Genomic DNA, 16403 nt, shown 5'->3' on the forward strand with positions numbered 1-16403 from the left:
TTGCTTTGGCAGCATCCTCTGACTTTATTTCACTTCCTCCTGCCATATTCTCCATATGAACAACAGTGGAAGTGTAATTTTTTTCAACAGCCTTTAGACATCTTAGTCTGCTTGGAAGCCATCGTGTGCTCTTTAGTCCACTGAAATGTGCCACTTTCTCATTTAGCAGTTCACTTATTTCTGTCAGTTCTCTTCGCTTTTTTGGGGAATAGTAGTACATCTTAAAGATGGTTTTCAGTGTATCTTCAAATTTCACTAGGTACTCACAGCCCTTCATGCTATCCAGCACGGCTAGCTCTAATTTGTGTGCCACACAGTGGATTGTTATAATGTGGGGTATCCTCTGTTTCAGTCTCCCAGCTACTCCCGTTTTCATATCCATCATCACTGCAGCTCCATCAAAATTTGCACACACTACTTTATTTTTCCATGTCTCCTTGCTAATACCCATGGTGTTCAGTGCCTCATCAATAGCTTCTAAAACACCTGCAGCATTTGCACTCTTGACTGGCTGACATTTGATCATGTTTGTAAATATGTCACCATTACTTCTTACATACCTGACATGAACCAACTCCTGTTCTATTACACCAGTGTCTGTACTACCATCTGCAAGAACTGATAAGAACCTGCTTTCTTGAATTTCCTTTTCAATATGCTCTCTGGAAGTATGTGCTATTGCTCCAATAAATTCTCTGCAAGCATGGTCATTGAGGTAAGTGGAGCCAAGGTCTACGCCATTTGCTTTTTGAAGTTTGCAAAGACTGCTAAATTTTGCCAATGGTAATTCACTTTTTGCAACATAGTATGCTGTTTTGAAAAGTTTTTTCAGGACTTCTTGTTGTGCTTGGTTTATTTTTTGTATGTTTTTTGCCATTGGCGTTTGTTCTGGGAAAGACACTGCAGACTGAGCACCAATGCATTTCTTGTGTTGCAGGGATTTATCATGGGTTTTAATGGGGTCTTTCCTAAAATTACTGGTTCCAGTAACAAAAGCACTTGACGAGTCAGAAATTAAGGGAAACTGACGACACACCCGGCAGAACATTATGTCATTTATTATGTCATGTTCTAGCCACAGAAATTCTTTTGTCCATGAAACCAAAAAGCTGCGTTTTCTTTTCCCCTCATAGTCTGCTTTTTCAGAACTTTTCCGCTTTGTAGTCTGCTTCTCTTTAGCTGTTCCTTCTTCATCCTGATCTGTACTTTTTGACCCCGCAGAACTGAAATACCTCCGTAAATCCATGGTGCTCTTTTATTTTCACAGACGCACACACATGACTGTCAGCGATGTCCGCAATGAGATATCTATCACGTTACGTGAGATTTCACTCACGTAAGGATATCTGACAGGAAAATGTCGGAGGAATTGTGTTTAACAGATCCAGAGCGTCTTGCGCGATTGCGAGTTTAAAGTTAAAGTGAAACGCGAGCGAGCATTCATCGCTGCACCCACATATACAGGCTGAAAGTCTAGTACTATTAATTCTTCAGTGGGTAAATACTAATAGACTGGTTCTATAACATGACAGAATGTCGCTAATGTATAATAATGGAGGGTTAAACACATAAAGAAACAAAACATAGCAAACGGAAAGTTAAAGTGTAATCTGTATTATTAAAGCTCTCATACAAAACATTTAAAACTTCATTCAATCCACAAAAAGACAAACAATTTACTAGATTGAAGTTATTATGCATGTATGTTATTATGTAAGTATTATTTTGTACATTTTTTTGTAAGAGATATTTTACTTAAAACATTGTCATGTACGTGTGTCCATTAGGTGTCACTGTTGGTTATGGTTTACAGAATATAGATAGGAACCTTTCCTCGGGTAACCTGTGTTGCCGGAGGGAAGATGTAACGTTGCGTAGGTTTTGCCTGATATACGCAAGTAGGCTGTTTGTTTGGATTTCTGCTGAATTTAAATGAAGCAGTTAAGGTAAAATAAATCTACAGATGTGAGCAATTAACTTGTGTGTTAACTTGACATTCAGTTAATAAGTAACCAAACGTGCGCGTATATTAACAAGCACCATCCAGCGAGATAGCCCGACGGGCAGGGGAAAATACATTCTGGTAGCCCGACTGGAACAAGCAATAGCCCCGGGACGTCGGGCTAGTGATTTTGCGAGCCCTGTCTAGTAACCTCTTAACAGTATAGACAGGGGCACCATCCACTAGACGAGGGGCGGGGGGATTAGGGGCAGAGACAGGAGGGTTATAGCGAGCAAACATCACAGGTTTAACCTTGGATACATGAAAATCAGGGTGAACCCGACCAAGAGAAGGAGGTAACTTAAGCTTTACCGTCACCGGATTAATGACCTTAGAGATGCTGTATGGCCCAATGAATCTCGGAGCCAGCTTACGAGAAGGCTCACGGAGAGACAGATCCTTGGTAGAAAGCCATACCCTTTGACCACAAACGTAACGGGGTGGAGGTCGCCGATGACGGTCAGCCGCAGCTATAGTTCGTCTAGAATTGGATAATAAGAGTGTCTTAGCTCTCTTCCAAGTGCGTCTGCACCTGCGCACGAAAGCTAACGCAGACGGAACCGCTGCCTCGGGTTCCTGTGATGGAAACAGGGGAGGTTGATAACCGTTAGAAAGCTCAAACGGGGACAAATTGGTAGAGGTAACGGGAAGAGAATTATGAGAATACTCAACCCACGGAAGCTGATCGCACCAGGTATTCGGATATTGTGACGACAGACAGCGGAGCGTTCTACCGAGATCCTGATTAGCCCGTTCGCATTGCCCATTGGTCTGCGGGTGATAACCAGAAGACAAGCTGGCTGTAGCACCAATCTGTCTACAAAACTCCTGCCAAAAACGAGAGATGAACTGAGGACCCCTATCTGACACTACATCAGTCGGAATACCATGTAACCGAAAGACGTGATTAATCAAAACCTGAGCCATCTCTTTTGCAGAAGGAAGCTTGGGCAGGGGAATAAAATGAGCCGCTTTCAAAAAAGCGATCCACCACAGTTAGGATAACAGTGTTACCACTAGATGCCGGAAAGCCGGTTACAAAATCAAGGGCTATATGAGACCAGGGGCGGGAGGGCACGGGCAAAGATTTAAGCAGACCAGCGGGTGGTAAATTAGATGCTTTGTTACGAGCACAAACCGAACAGGCTAATACAAACTGTCTGATGTCTGTGGACATAGAAGGCCACCAAAAACGCTGACGGACGGCAGCCAACGTTCTCCGAATACCTGGATGGCCGACAAAGTTGGACTCATGACCCCACCGGATGACATCGGAACGTAACCGCTCAGGAACCCATAGGCGACCCGCTGGACACCCCTCCGGAACTTCCCCCTCCCGACTGGCCTCTCTCACCCACTGCTCGATTCCCCATACGAGGGCGCCGACCACCCTCCCCTCCGGGAGAATGGTCTCCGCCCTCTCCGAATCGGACTTCTCGAACAGACGGGAGAGAGCATCAGGTTTGGTATTCTTCGAGCCAGGCCGGTACGAGAGGGTGAAGTTGAAACGATCAAAGAAGATTGCCCAAACGAGACTGCCTAGATGTTGGTCTTCTGGCCGAACGGATATATTCAAGATTTTTATGATCCGTCCAGACCAGAAAGGGCTCCGAGATTCCCTCCAACCAGTGACGCCATTCACCCAAAGCGAGTCTAACCGCCAACAGCTCCAGATTCCCTATGTCGTAATTACGTTCTGCTGGGCTTAACCGGTGAGAGAAAAAAGCACACGGATGTACTTTCCCATCAATAGACGATCGCTGTGATAAAACGGCGCCTACTCCGACATCAGATGCATCCACTTCCACTATAAATTGTTTAGCCGGATCAGGAATAGAAAGAACAGGCGCAGAGATGAACCCGGATTTTAACACATGAAAGGCCTCCTGAGCCTCTCTATTCCAACGGAAACATACGTTAGAAAAATTGGCGAACCCCAGAAATCGCTGAAGCTCCTTCCGAGTGTCGGGTACTGGCCACTCTGCAACCGTCTTAACCTTAGCAGGATCGGGACGAATTTCTCCCTCGGCAATAACAAAACCCAGAATCGAAACCGACTTCATGCGGAACTCGCACTTCTCCGCCTTAACGAATAGTTGATTCTCTAAAAGCCGTTGTAAAACCATGCGAACGTGCTGAGTGTGTATCTGCATGGAGGGAGAAAAAATGAGAATGTCATCGAGATACACAAAGACAAATCTGTTAATCATGTCACCCAGCACTTCATTGACCATGGTCTGAAAGACAGCCGGAGAGTTACAAAGACCGAACGGCAGAACGGAATATTCCCAGTGTCCTGAGGGTGTATTAAAGGCTGTCTTCCACTCATCGCCCTCTTTAATTCGTACCAAGTGATAAGCGTTGCGCAGATCTAGCTTGGTAAATACGTGTGCTCCCTGTAACAACTCGAATGCTGATGACATTAATGGCAAGGGGTACTTATTCTTAACAGTAATGTCATTCAGCCCTCGATAATCAATGCACGGACGAAGGGACCCGTCTTTCTTCTGTACAAAGAAAAATCCAGCACCAGCTGGAGACGAGGAGCGGCGAATGAGACCGGCTTTAAGAGCGTCATTAATGTATTTATCCATAGCCTCTCTTTCTGGTTTAGCTAGGGAAAATATGCGACCCTTAGGCGGAGAAGTGTTGGGAAGAAGTTTGATCTCACAATCATACGACCGATGAGGAGGCAGAGAAGTGGCCCGGGATTTACTGAAAACCTGATACAGATCCGAGTACTCCGCCGGGACCCCTGAGAGATCGACAGCCGGAACCTGCGAGACAGAACAAGAGACAAGAGAAGGAGCAGGACCAAGACAAGAAACATAACACGAAGACTTCCAAGATAACACAACATTGTTCTGCCAATCAACGTGAGGATTATGTTTGGATAACCAGTCATGACCTAATATGACTGGTGATTGAGAATCCTCTAAGATGTAAAACTCGATTTCCTCACGATGATTGCCAGAAACAAACAAACTCACAGGAGGTGTACGGTGCGTGATCACAGCCATATGCTGGCCCTTCAATGTCCAGGCAGACAAAGGAGAGGAGAGAAGAATGAATGGGATACCCCAGGACTTGGCCAACCCAGCCTACAAAAGACACGCCTCCGCACTGGAATCCAGCAACGCCTGTGACGGGAAAGAGTTAATAATAACAGGTAGAGTAGTGCTGCTTACGGGAAATTTAAATGATGATGCGCCCACCGAGACTCCCAGGTTCATCGGCGGGCGTGAGCTTTTACCGGACATGTAGCCGCCAGATGCCCCGGCTTGCCACAATATAAGCAGAGGCCATTTGACAGACGACGACTTCTCTCACCAGCAGAGATACGAAACTTGCCCAGCTGCATAGGCTCCACGGAGGGCGTCTCTGAAGCGGTCTCCCCTGGTTCCGACATCAGATGGCGAAATGAGCGACGCAGATCTCTCTGCAGATGGCGAAACTCGACCCTCAGAGCCAGATCGATGGCAGCTTCCAGTGACGTGGGTGGCTTCCTCAGTGCAATCTCGTCTTGAATGCCCGGTGTGAGACCCTCGAGAAATTGAGCTCTTAAAGCCGCGTCATTCCAATTGCAGCAAATAGCGAGAGTCTTAAATCTGATAGCAAAGTCAGTAACAGAGTCATTACGTTGCCGTAATCTCACCAACTCAGCCGCTGCCATGTCTCCCTTGAGTGACCGATCAAACAATTTTAACATCTCCTCCTCAAGAGCCTCGAATGAAAATGTAAATGGAGCTTTAGCCCCCCAGGCGGCCATACCCCAGTCTCTCGCTCTTCCCGTGAGTAACGTCAGAACATAGGCCACCTTGGAAGTGGATGAAGAAAATCGACGGGGTTGGAGCGCAAAGACGAGAGAGCATTGTTGCAAAAAGGATCTGCAGATGTTGGGATCGCCGTTGTAGGTTGGAGGTGTTGCCGTGTGTGGCTCCCGTTCAGTCGAAACGGCTCCTCCGGATGTGGTTGGAGCATCATAGTGAGGAGTCACTTGGTCCAAGCGATTACTGAGCTCCTTAAGTTGCTCAGACAAGATACTGAAATCTCTGGCCGCAGCAGACAATAATGAGGAATGTTGATCGATGGCCGCCCCCTGCTGGTGAAGGGCGGTCTGCACCTCCAGACTCTCTAAACTTGCTGACTCCATTAGTGGCGCGCTCATCTGTCAGGAAAAACTTCGGAGTCAAGTGCAAGTTAACAATATTTATTGAGAAAAATAGAATGAGAAATCTGGAGAGCAAAGTCATTGGTAGGTCCACACACGGCGCACACCCTCGACTCACTCTGGATGACAACACTACTGTGGGAATGAAGCACTCCCACAGTAGGAGAGAGTGAGTCGGCGCTACACGATAGTCCAGTACAGATCCGAAGAGAGAGAGAGAGCCACCCACGCACTCCGTCGAGAACACCAGCACAGTCACCACACGCAACAGAGGGATGAAACACGCCGCCCTGAAGGTGGATGACAGGCGGAGATGGAAGGTGGGAAATCCAAGTTCTCAGACGGGGTAATCCACTGTGAAATCCTGATGTAGATGAAGCCACCCGGAAACAACTGGTCACCGCCTAAAAACGAAGCGAACCAGCGGTTCCGAGAAACAACAGTCATTAGAGTCAATGTAATCCACAATGGTGAAATGGTGTACTCCACTCACGGGTGATGATGCAAGCCGATGAGAAACAGAGACAGCTGGTGTACCGCCTAGAAACGAAGCTGTTCCGAGAGACAAATAAAGTCAATGAGTTCCAGTAATCCACAAGCGAGCGGTCCGGCCGAAGACGAGCCTCCGGACGCCGAAAACCAAACCTGGGGTAACAAGAGGAGGAGACAGAAAGTGTCCGACAAGACAAGGCAGAGCAGCAGGACTGTGATAAAACAAATGAGCGCGCAACGAAAGACAAGACTATGTGCAATATAAAGGAAAAGGTAAACGAGACACCACCGGTGAACAATTACTGAAACAAGGGGGCGGAGTTAGTGAACATACGAGGAACCGGCACCACAGGTAAACAACACACACACATATCCCACACACAGCCATCGATCACCCAGCAGTCATGACACATATGTTGTGTTTTGGTGCTGGTTTGCTTGTGAACACCAGCTAAACCAACATCAAACCAGCATCAGCACCAGCATTGGCACCAGCTAAACCAGCACCAAATCAGCATTAGCACCAGCTAAACCAGCATTATCACCAGCATGCCATGCTGGTCATATCAGCATATGTTGGGTTTTGGTGCTGGTATGCTGGTGACCACCAGCATAGACCAGCATAATTACCATGCTGGTCCATGCTGGTTTGATGCTGGTTTTTACAGCAGGGATAACTGTAAATATTTATTCAAAATTATATTACAAAATTTTTATGAAAAAGACAAATAACTTGATTCTCATTAATAATAGGAAAACAAATTTCTCATTTTTAAAGCCTCATACAGCTTGTGCTATGTGCCTTGAACTTGAGAGCGCATCACCTTTAAGCGTTTATTGTGTCTTTCAGCACAGTTACTTATGTGACCCATACTGTCTAAATGAGATTAATCCCTCCCCCGTCTAGCGATTCAAATACTTTAGTTATGAAACATCTAAAATGATCGTTATTTGTACGTTTTCTGAGAGGGAAATGATGTCTGACATCTTGGTTTCGGTGTAAAAACATGCAGGTATTTGAAAAAATAAAATGCAGGACTTGCTTGATGTTTAAAGAGTTATAAGAGACATAAATTCGGGACTGATTTATGTTAAAAAGTTATTAAGATCGACAAGACTCACGCTGACTGACACATCCGAAACGCAACGCACAGACACGCAAGTACAAGCACTGACAGAATAGTTCAAAAACATCTCTTTTGACAAGAATTTACGAAAGTATAATAAGCATTATTGTAAGCTCATTATTAACCATGTCCTTACAGCGTTTGCGCAAACAGAATGAATTGTTTAAAAAAACTTTTATCTTAAACTTTAATCTTAATCTAAATTATTAAATAATCAGATATTTGTTTAAAATTTCCAATAACAGTATGCTCTATTATTTAAAAAACAGTTAGTTCAAAACAAGCTAAATGATTTTAAACTTTAAGGTAATTTTAGAAAGATTTAATTAAAATGTTTCAATTATTAATTACTTACTTTATTTTTATGTTAATTGAAATTCATGTCATAGTGATCTTCAGTTTAAATTTTGCTTTTAAAATGTTAAATTGTCATATTTTTATCTATTTACTTATTTATTTTATATTCACCTAGATTGACAATGAAGCTTTCTTTAACTTGAAGTAATTAAAAGATCATCTGTGACCAAAGTCACACGGACACACACACACTTATTTACGAATATTTTATTATCAGAGTTCAGCATTTTATCAAGGTTTTCTGGTCTTGTGTAATTAAAAAATAATAATAATAAAAGGGTCATTTTTACAGTTGGGTTAAAAGAAGTTTGATATTAGCAGCGTTTTTAAACTAATTCCAAAACAGCTCGCGTTTCTAAATAAGGGACGCAAAGAAAATGTCATTCATGTCATTTTATAGATTGCACTCTTTCACCAGTAGGGGTTCAGCCGGCAGCAGGAAGTAGCTGACACTGGCAGCTGACGTCAGCTGACACCAATAACGGAAGTCGGAGGTGGATGCCGCTTTTAGCAAGGCAAATAAACTCTCCAAATAAATTAAATCAATTGATATCTAATTTTAGTACTTATTTAAATGAAATACTTAAATTTGTAATTATTTTGTATTTGATTTAAAAAGGTTTATATAAATCAAGTAACGAAGATCATAATACAAAAAACAAACATTAAGCTACACTTGAAATTATGAATTTGTACATGTATAAATATAATTTATGAATGAGTGTACATGTTTGTTTAATAATGGAATATATACATACATGTATGCCTCTAATCATATTGTATATTTATTAAATGTACATAAACATTCAAAAATAAAGTCCTGTCTAAAAGAAATAAAGAACGTTGTCTTAATGGCCTTTATTTAAAACCATATTTTGCCAACATTTAAGTTCAGTTTTACATTTGTAGTATTTCAATACATTCTTGTCTGCGTTTCATAAAACAGCTGTAACTTTTGAAACAGGCTTGATATTTGTTTTTCTGAAATTAGAATGATCAACAACAATTCTAACTAGATTGTAAAGTTCGTAGAAAAACTAAGTTTGCTTGAAAAAGCCTAGCCAGAAAGTTTGAAAAAGTTTAACAATGTTCTAGCTTGGTTTAACATGATTTAAAATGTTTTTTTTTTAAAGTTATGAGATTGCAGCTTAAAGACCACAGACCAGATATGATGAAAGAAGACCAAGAGTTATGAGGTACAATCAAATAAGTAATAATTTATTGAAAAATAGTCCAGAGACTCTACGGTACACAATCTCACACCAGTTCCAAGGGCATAAATGACATCAGTACATACATGTGGCTACTTGTCATTTGCAAGATAAAGTTATAACAATTCTACACTTGGATAGATAGGAGGGTAGAAGATTAGTAAGAAGAACTATTTTCTTACTTACTAATTTTCTTACTGATTAGTTTTTCCTAATAATCTTCTACCCTCCTATCTATCCATAAAAACTAGAAAAGAATTAGAAACAAAGAAAATTTAAGGCACTGGTTGATTGAACGTTTCACTCTCCAGTAGCTGGCACCAATCACTGCAAAACCCTGGATGGGTGTTTTCCCGAGTAAAACCCTTGCACTTCTCCTAGTTTTCCTCTTCCAACATAACCTAGAGGATTCATAATAAAATTGTGACATTAATATCCAAATTACCTTATTATCAGTACACATGGATGCAGCCACATGAATGACTATTCTTATTGCATTGTGTCATTAAGCAGCTAGAATTAAAAACATTTTCTTTCATTATTTATACACCTGGTAAGCAGTTCTTATTAATTTCTTTGCAGTGTCTGCAGGGCTGCAGTGTGTACATCTGGTAGTACTCTGGAGATGTCACAGACTTCTCTCTCCAATTTGTTACACCTGAATATTTAAATTTGAGAAACATAAAAATTAGCATGATTAAAAGAATAATTGAAGACATGTTGCCAAACCATTACATTTCTCAGTTTCTATTTTTACCACATTTTAATCAAATGTGCAAAAGAAAATGTATATATACAAAAAAAATATATACGTACTGTCAAGCCAGCAGAAGTGTGCCCTCCTCCTAAATGAGTCTGTATCCACCAGACTTCTGAATTTGGAACACACTAAAGACAAATTTAACAATCCAGAATCCCCCTCCTCAAGGACCACGAGAAGAAGAAGAATTTCAGACAGGACAGAGTCTGGCAACTATTGGGTATTACAAACGAACAAAAAAATTAATACTGCATTTTCCAAACATCATGACCTAACCTCCCTTAAAACAGAATGTGCATATGGGTAAAGGCAATACCTGGAAACATTTAACAAGGTATTTGCCATCAATACATATGAACGGCTGCTACGCTAATACGATTTTGTTTTTCTCTCCCTGTCTCGTCCTCGACCCGAGGACGAGACAAACAGACCCAGTCCCGGTAGATGTGAAAGTCGGCACACCTCTGATCTACTGGCCGTCCTTCAACGTTATGCCCAGCTGATACCTGACCAACGATCACCGGCAGAACCGCTTAATCTCCGCTAAATCTCCATTTCCGTTCTCCCAAGGGTTTTTCCCTCCTAGGACTTATTTTTCCTCGGATAAAAGCCCGGGGGTTTTTTTTCTCCTAGGGGGTTTTTCACCCCGGGGAGGCAGCCTTTTTGGGCTTTACCTAGCGTCCTCTTCAATACGTTGCTTTAGTAATACGTGCAATTATAATATTGAGTCATAGCCGCAGCAAATTTAACTGCTCATGCTATCATGTATTCTGTTGTGCTATCTGTCGTTTTCTGTGCTTTTCACTGCTTCTATTTATGTAAAGCTGCTTTGAAACAATTGACTTTTGTGAAAAGCGCTATATAAATAAAATTGAATTGAATAAAGAAACTATAATTAAGATAACAAGATAATAAAGGCTTGAAATCCTGTTCGAACTTTGCTTTTGTCATATTGAATGGAATACTTCTACCATCAAGATTTCGATGTTCTGTACTTGTCCTGCCTCCTGTTGTTTTGTCTCTTCACAGCTTACTTCCGACAAGGCTGATGTGCACTTCATCTTTCTTGAAAAAAACATGCATTTTATTGCCAAACATGCTTTGCCTGAAAGTGCTCAGGACTTGACATTACCCCAGTTGTACAGTAGGGACAGCTGCCTGTCCCAGAAAAGACTTCATCTTTTCCAAAAGCAAAGGGTATTCCTACACATGCAGTGTATACAAGAAAATAACATACTTTAAAAATAGCAACACAACTTCATAGTATATGTAAAAGGTAAAACATTTTAGAAGTCCAATTACATTTTAACCATGGATATGTGTTTGCATGTTCTGCTCAAATTAACTTCAGTTAGTAAGATTTTAGGGAAAAAATTGGCTTCTTACCTGCCATAATTGATAGGCAGTTACACAAGAGGTGGGTAAAGAGGACAGTAAAGAGTTTGAGAAAGTTTGAGAAAGAAAGGTAGTTCTTAAAAGAACTGTTTTGTTAAAAAAGCAATAGCAATAAAACAAAAATCAGTAAATGGTTGGATATCAGACAATCCCCTGAAAAATGAAATGCACAAAAAACGATATGGTTAGTGGTGTACTTGAATCATCAAGGCTGAGCTTGTCAGTACTTCCAATGAATCAGCATGAGCTTTATTCTAATCAATAGACTAAGTTAACATGTTAACAAACACTAATGTTTAATGGTAATAGTAACCTAAGTTAGTATTTTAAGTTAATGATTGCCCCTCACAAACCAGGACCACACGGTGCACACGCGGTGTTTCTACAAATTATTAAATTAATCAATTCAACTAACTGTTAATCACAGATACACTGTCTCTAACATAAAAGTTAAAATTCAACTTAAAAAGCAACAATTACTTACTAATCTTATAATTAATATACTACGAACTTACCGAGCCAAACACCGCCGGTATTATGAAGATTCGCGGGTTTCCAGTTAAATGTGATTGGTTGCTACTACGGTGAACGATACTGATTGGCTGCCACGAAATAGCAGGTCCTTCCTAATATGGTAAGACTTCCGGCTGTCAGTGTCAGACTTCACACACATATTATATGTGCTTTAAGGGGTTTATAAATTAGCGCTGTTCTAGTAAACACGTGATTATGTCTGGCAGAATATTTTTTCTGTTATTCGGATGAATTCATTATTCGTTTAAAAGTCATTATCCGTGCCCTTCCGAATAACGTATTCAGCTTCGGGCACATCCCTAATATGAAGTTATGAAGAAAAACTTGAGTTATGGCCAACAAACCTTGACCCAGTGTGCGCCCTGTGCCACACCATAATGTCCAAAAGGGAACTTTCTGGTTCAGGATCCACCCAGACCCTTCCACCTGGGAGGAGCAAAAGAGGTAGAAATACCTTCCTGTGAAAAAAAGACACAGGCACAGGCTACTAACTTGTCACAGTGTGATCTTTTGATGAGAGGTTTTGGGGGACCAAACTCTGTGCAGAGAGGATGCACCGGCACAGGTTACCTCCAATCTCCACCCCGTTAGGTTTTCAAATCTCAAATAACCAAAATAATAAAAGCCACCCCAAAAAACAGTAGAGGAATTTTCTTCCAAGCCAGGGGAATCTTCATCAATTTCCATAGCCTCTAGAAAAAAGGAAAGAAAGGGCCCCAACAGAAGAACAAGGTCTAAGACCTTCAGCTTAATAGATCATTTTCACTTCAAAAATTCTTTTTGGGGTTATGATAGCTGGTGTTAGGGCAGGGTGTAGTTTAGGGTTAATTTACTTCGGGTAAATAGTAAAAAAGCAAGGGGAGGGGTTGGGTTAAGGTTCAGAATGGGGCAGGGCTGTCCTTTAAAAGACCTATCTAGGGGGGTTACTGATTTTGGGGTAAGGATGGTGGTTGGCTGGGGCAGTAGAAGGGAATGTTTTTTAAAAAAGAAGGTAAAGAAACTTTTTAAAATATAAACAAACACACAAAATAAACAAAAATTGTGGGGAAAAAAACAGGAAGGCTGTCCTCACAAATGGGGAGTACGTGTGTTATAAGCTGCGGTCTGGGTTGACGACTCAGCTCGACGACCCAGTTCGGGCGTCAGATCCTCGTTAGTATAGTGGACAGTATCTCCGCCTGTCACGCGGAAGACCGGGGTTCGATTCCCCGACGGGGAGGTTTACTTTGTCTCAGGACTGCCAAATGAAACTTAAGAGATATGGCACGAGCTGAAATCTGCTGTGCCGTCTTCGCACCTCTTGCCGTCCCTATGTTGGATTAACCCGGCGCCTTTGTTTAAAGCCACTGAACACCAGTGATGGGAGAAACCAAGATTTCCGAAGCTTCGAATCAGTTGAACCAATTGCTTCGAAAATTGATTCAGTTTTTCGAAGCGTTCGAAACACCACACTCGCTGGCGACACCTGCTGGTCAAAATAGTGTAAAAGCAGATCTGTCCAAACGTTTGACACTTTATTTTACAAAATAATAGCAAGATTTGTATTAAAATATGTTTAAAAAACTTATTTGACTTAATTATGACATAATTTAAAGTGTATTATGTGTTTTTTTGTTTTATTTAGGGCAAACAAATCGTTAAAACTATCTCCCCTTTTAATTATGCACGTTTTTGTCATTAAATCTGTCTATAAAAAAAGAGTAAACAAAATGGTAGTGTTATTAGTCAGAAGGATGCATGTTTTATGAACTTGCATCATAAAACTGACCCGAGTTCACCTAACCATATTAGACACTGGTCATTTGTGACCAACTCCCCCTAGTGGTGAACCATCGGATTTTCGAAACGTTTCGAAACGGTCATGACATAATGAAGCCTCGTTTGCTAAAATCACGTGACTTGAAACCGGTTTGAAACACTCTCCGAACCAATTGATTGGAAAGAAAAGATTCCCAAAGGTTTCTAAGCCTCATGAAGCAGTGCTTCGAAAGCGAGCATCACTACTAAACTCATCACGACAAACACAAGCATAACGAAAGACTTTCTGCAATTGACCAAAGTTACGCAGCTCTGCTCTGAGCAGAGCACCCAAAAATACAATAAACTCACAACGGTCCCCCTCCACGGAAATCTTTAGTAAAAGGCGAAAGATTTATGCGTAGTTGAAGGAAAACTTGAGTTATGCCCAACAACCCTTGACCCAGTGTGCTCCATGTGCCACACCATAATGTCCAAAAAGGGTAATTTCTGGTTCAGGATCCACCCAGACCCTTCCACCTGGGAGGAGCAAAAGAGGTAGAAATACCTTCCTGTGAAAAAAAGACACAGGCACAGGCTACTAACATGTCACAGTGTGATCTTTTGATGAGAGGATTTGGGGAATGAAACTCTGTGCACAGAGGATGCACAGGTTACCTCCAATCTCCATCCCGTTAGGTTTTCAAATCTCAAATAACCAAAATAATAAAAGCCACCCCAAAAAACAGTAGAGGAATTTTCTTCCAAGCCAGGGGAATCTTCATCAATTTCCATAGCCTCTAGAAAAAAGGAAAGAAAGGGCCCCAACAGAAGAACAAGGTCTAAGACCTTCAGCTTAATAGATCATTTTCACTTCAAAAATTCTTTTTGGGGTTATGATAGCTGGTGTTAGGGCAGGGTGTAGTTTAGGGTTAATTTATTTCAGGTAAATAGTAAAAAAGCAAGGGGAGGGGTTGGGTTAAGGTTCAGAATGGGGCAGGGCTGTCCTTTAAAAGACCTATCTAGGGGGGTTACTGATTTTGGGGTAAGGATGGTGGTTGGCTGGGGCAGTAGAAGGGAATGTTTTTTAAAAAAGAAGGTAAAGAAACTTTTTAAAATATAAACAAACACACAAAATAAACAAAAAACGTGGGGAAAAAAACAGGAAGGCTGTCCTCACAAATGGGGAGTACGTGTGTTATAAGCTGCGGTCTGGGTTGACGACTCGGCTCGACGACCCAGTTCGGGCGTCAGATCCTCGTTAGTATAGTGGACAGTATCTCCGCCTGTCACGCGGAAGACCGGGGTTCGATTCCCTGACGGGGAGAACTACTTTTCGTTTGACTTCTCAAACAACTTGCACGAGCCACCTTTAAGCATCAAAATCGGCTTAAGAACTGCGCTGCTCTCATTCTCACGACTGGGTCGAGCAAAAAGCTGTGCGTTGGCCGGGAATCGAACCCGGGTCAACTGCTTGGAAGGCAGCTATGCTCACCACTATACCACCAACGCAGGCAGGCGGGTATTGCTCAACAAGACTTGTGAATGTCCTCAACCAACTGTTGTTTCAGATCTGCACTGAATTGATCACGGATTCAGTCGATTCCCTTTCATGCCTCCTGCTGTTGTCTCTAACTTGATGACACAGAAGCCAAGGAGTACGCTTTCAAAGGGGAGGTTGCCCGGCGTGTCGCCCATGAAATCCTCGTTAGTATAGTGGACAGTATCTCCGCCTGTCACGCGGAAGACCGGGGTTCGATTCCCCGACGGGGAGGTTTACTTTGTCTCAGGACTGCCAAATGAAACGCAAGAGATATGGCACGAGCTGAAATCTGCTGTGCCGTCTTCGCACCTCTTGCCGTCCCTATGTTGGATTAACCCGGCGCCTTTGTTTAAAGCCACTGAACACCAGTGATGGGAGAAACCAAGATTTCCGAAGCTTCGAATCAGTTGAACCAATTGCTTCGAAAATTGATTCAGTTTTTCGAAGCGTTCGAAACACCACACTCGCTGGCGACACCTGCTGGTCAAAATAGTGTAAAAGCAGATCTGTCCAAACGTTTGACACTTTATTTTACAAAATAATAGCAAGATTTGTATTAAAATATGTTTAAAAAACTTATTTGACTTAATTATGACATAATTTAAAGTGTATTATGTGTTTTTTTGTTTTATTTAGGGCAAACAAATCGTTAAAACTATCTCCCCTTTTAATTATGCAAGTTTTTGTCATTAAATCTGTCTATAAAAAAGAGTAAACAAAATGGTAGTGTTATTAGTCAGAAGGATGCATGTTATATGAACTTGCATCATAAAACTGACCCGAGTTCACCTAACCATATTAGACACTGGTCATTTGTGACCAACTCCCCCTAGTGGTGAACCATCGGATTTTCGAAACGTTTCGAAACGGTCATGACATAATGAAGCCTCGTTTGCTAAAATCACGTGACTTGAAACCGGTTTGAAACACTCTCCGAACCAATTGATTGGAAAGAAAAGATTCCCAAAGGTTTCTAAGCCTCATGAAGCAGTGCTTCGAAAGCGAGCATCACTACTAAACTCATCACGACAAACACAAGCATAACGAAAGACTTTCTGCAATTGACCAAAGTTA

At 41.8% G+C, this 16403-nt stretch overlaps 1 long non-coding RNA gene and 2 other non-coding genes across 3 annotated transcripts; all 3 read right to left on the minus strand.

Annotated features, from left to right (window-relative positions):
• Nucleotides 1–9908: 9908 nt before the first annotated feature.
• On the minus strand, nucleotides 9909–11174 carry LOC135728345 (uncharacterized). Its single transcript, XR_010525503.2, has 3 exons — nucleotides 11092–11174; nucleotides 10177–10333; nucleotides 9909–10018 (listed from the first exon to the last, which is right to left on the minus strand). It is a non-coding gene; the product is annotated as an uncharacterized lncRNA (long non-coding RNA).
• A 2941-nt stretch (nucleotides 11175–14115) lies between these two features.
• On the minus strand, nucleotides 14116–14231 carry LOC141280098 (U5 spliceosomal RNA). The gene has a single exon (XR_012334891.1). It is a non-coding gene; the product is annotated as a U5 spliceosomal RNA (small nuclear RNA).
• A 995-nt stretch (nucleotides 14232–15226) lies between these two features.
• trnag-ucc (transfer RNA glycine (anticodon UCC)) lies at nucleotides 15227–15298 on the minus strand. Its single transcript has one exon. It is a non-coding gene; the product is annotated as a tRNA-Gly (tRNA).
• Between the last annotated feature and the right edge of the window lie 1105 nt (nucleotides 15299–16403).

Source organism: Paramisgurnus dabryanus, chromosome 13 (assembly GCF_030506205.2).
Source record: "Paramisgurnus dabryanus chromosome 13, PD_genome_1.1, whole genome shotgun sequence".
Classification (NCBI taxonomy): domain Eukaryota; kingdom Metazoa; phylum Chordata; class Actinopteri; order Cypriniformes; family Cobitidae; genus Paramisgurnus; species Paramisgurnus dabryanus.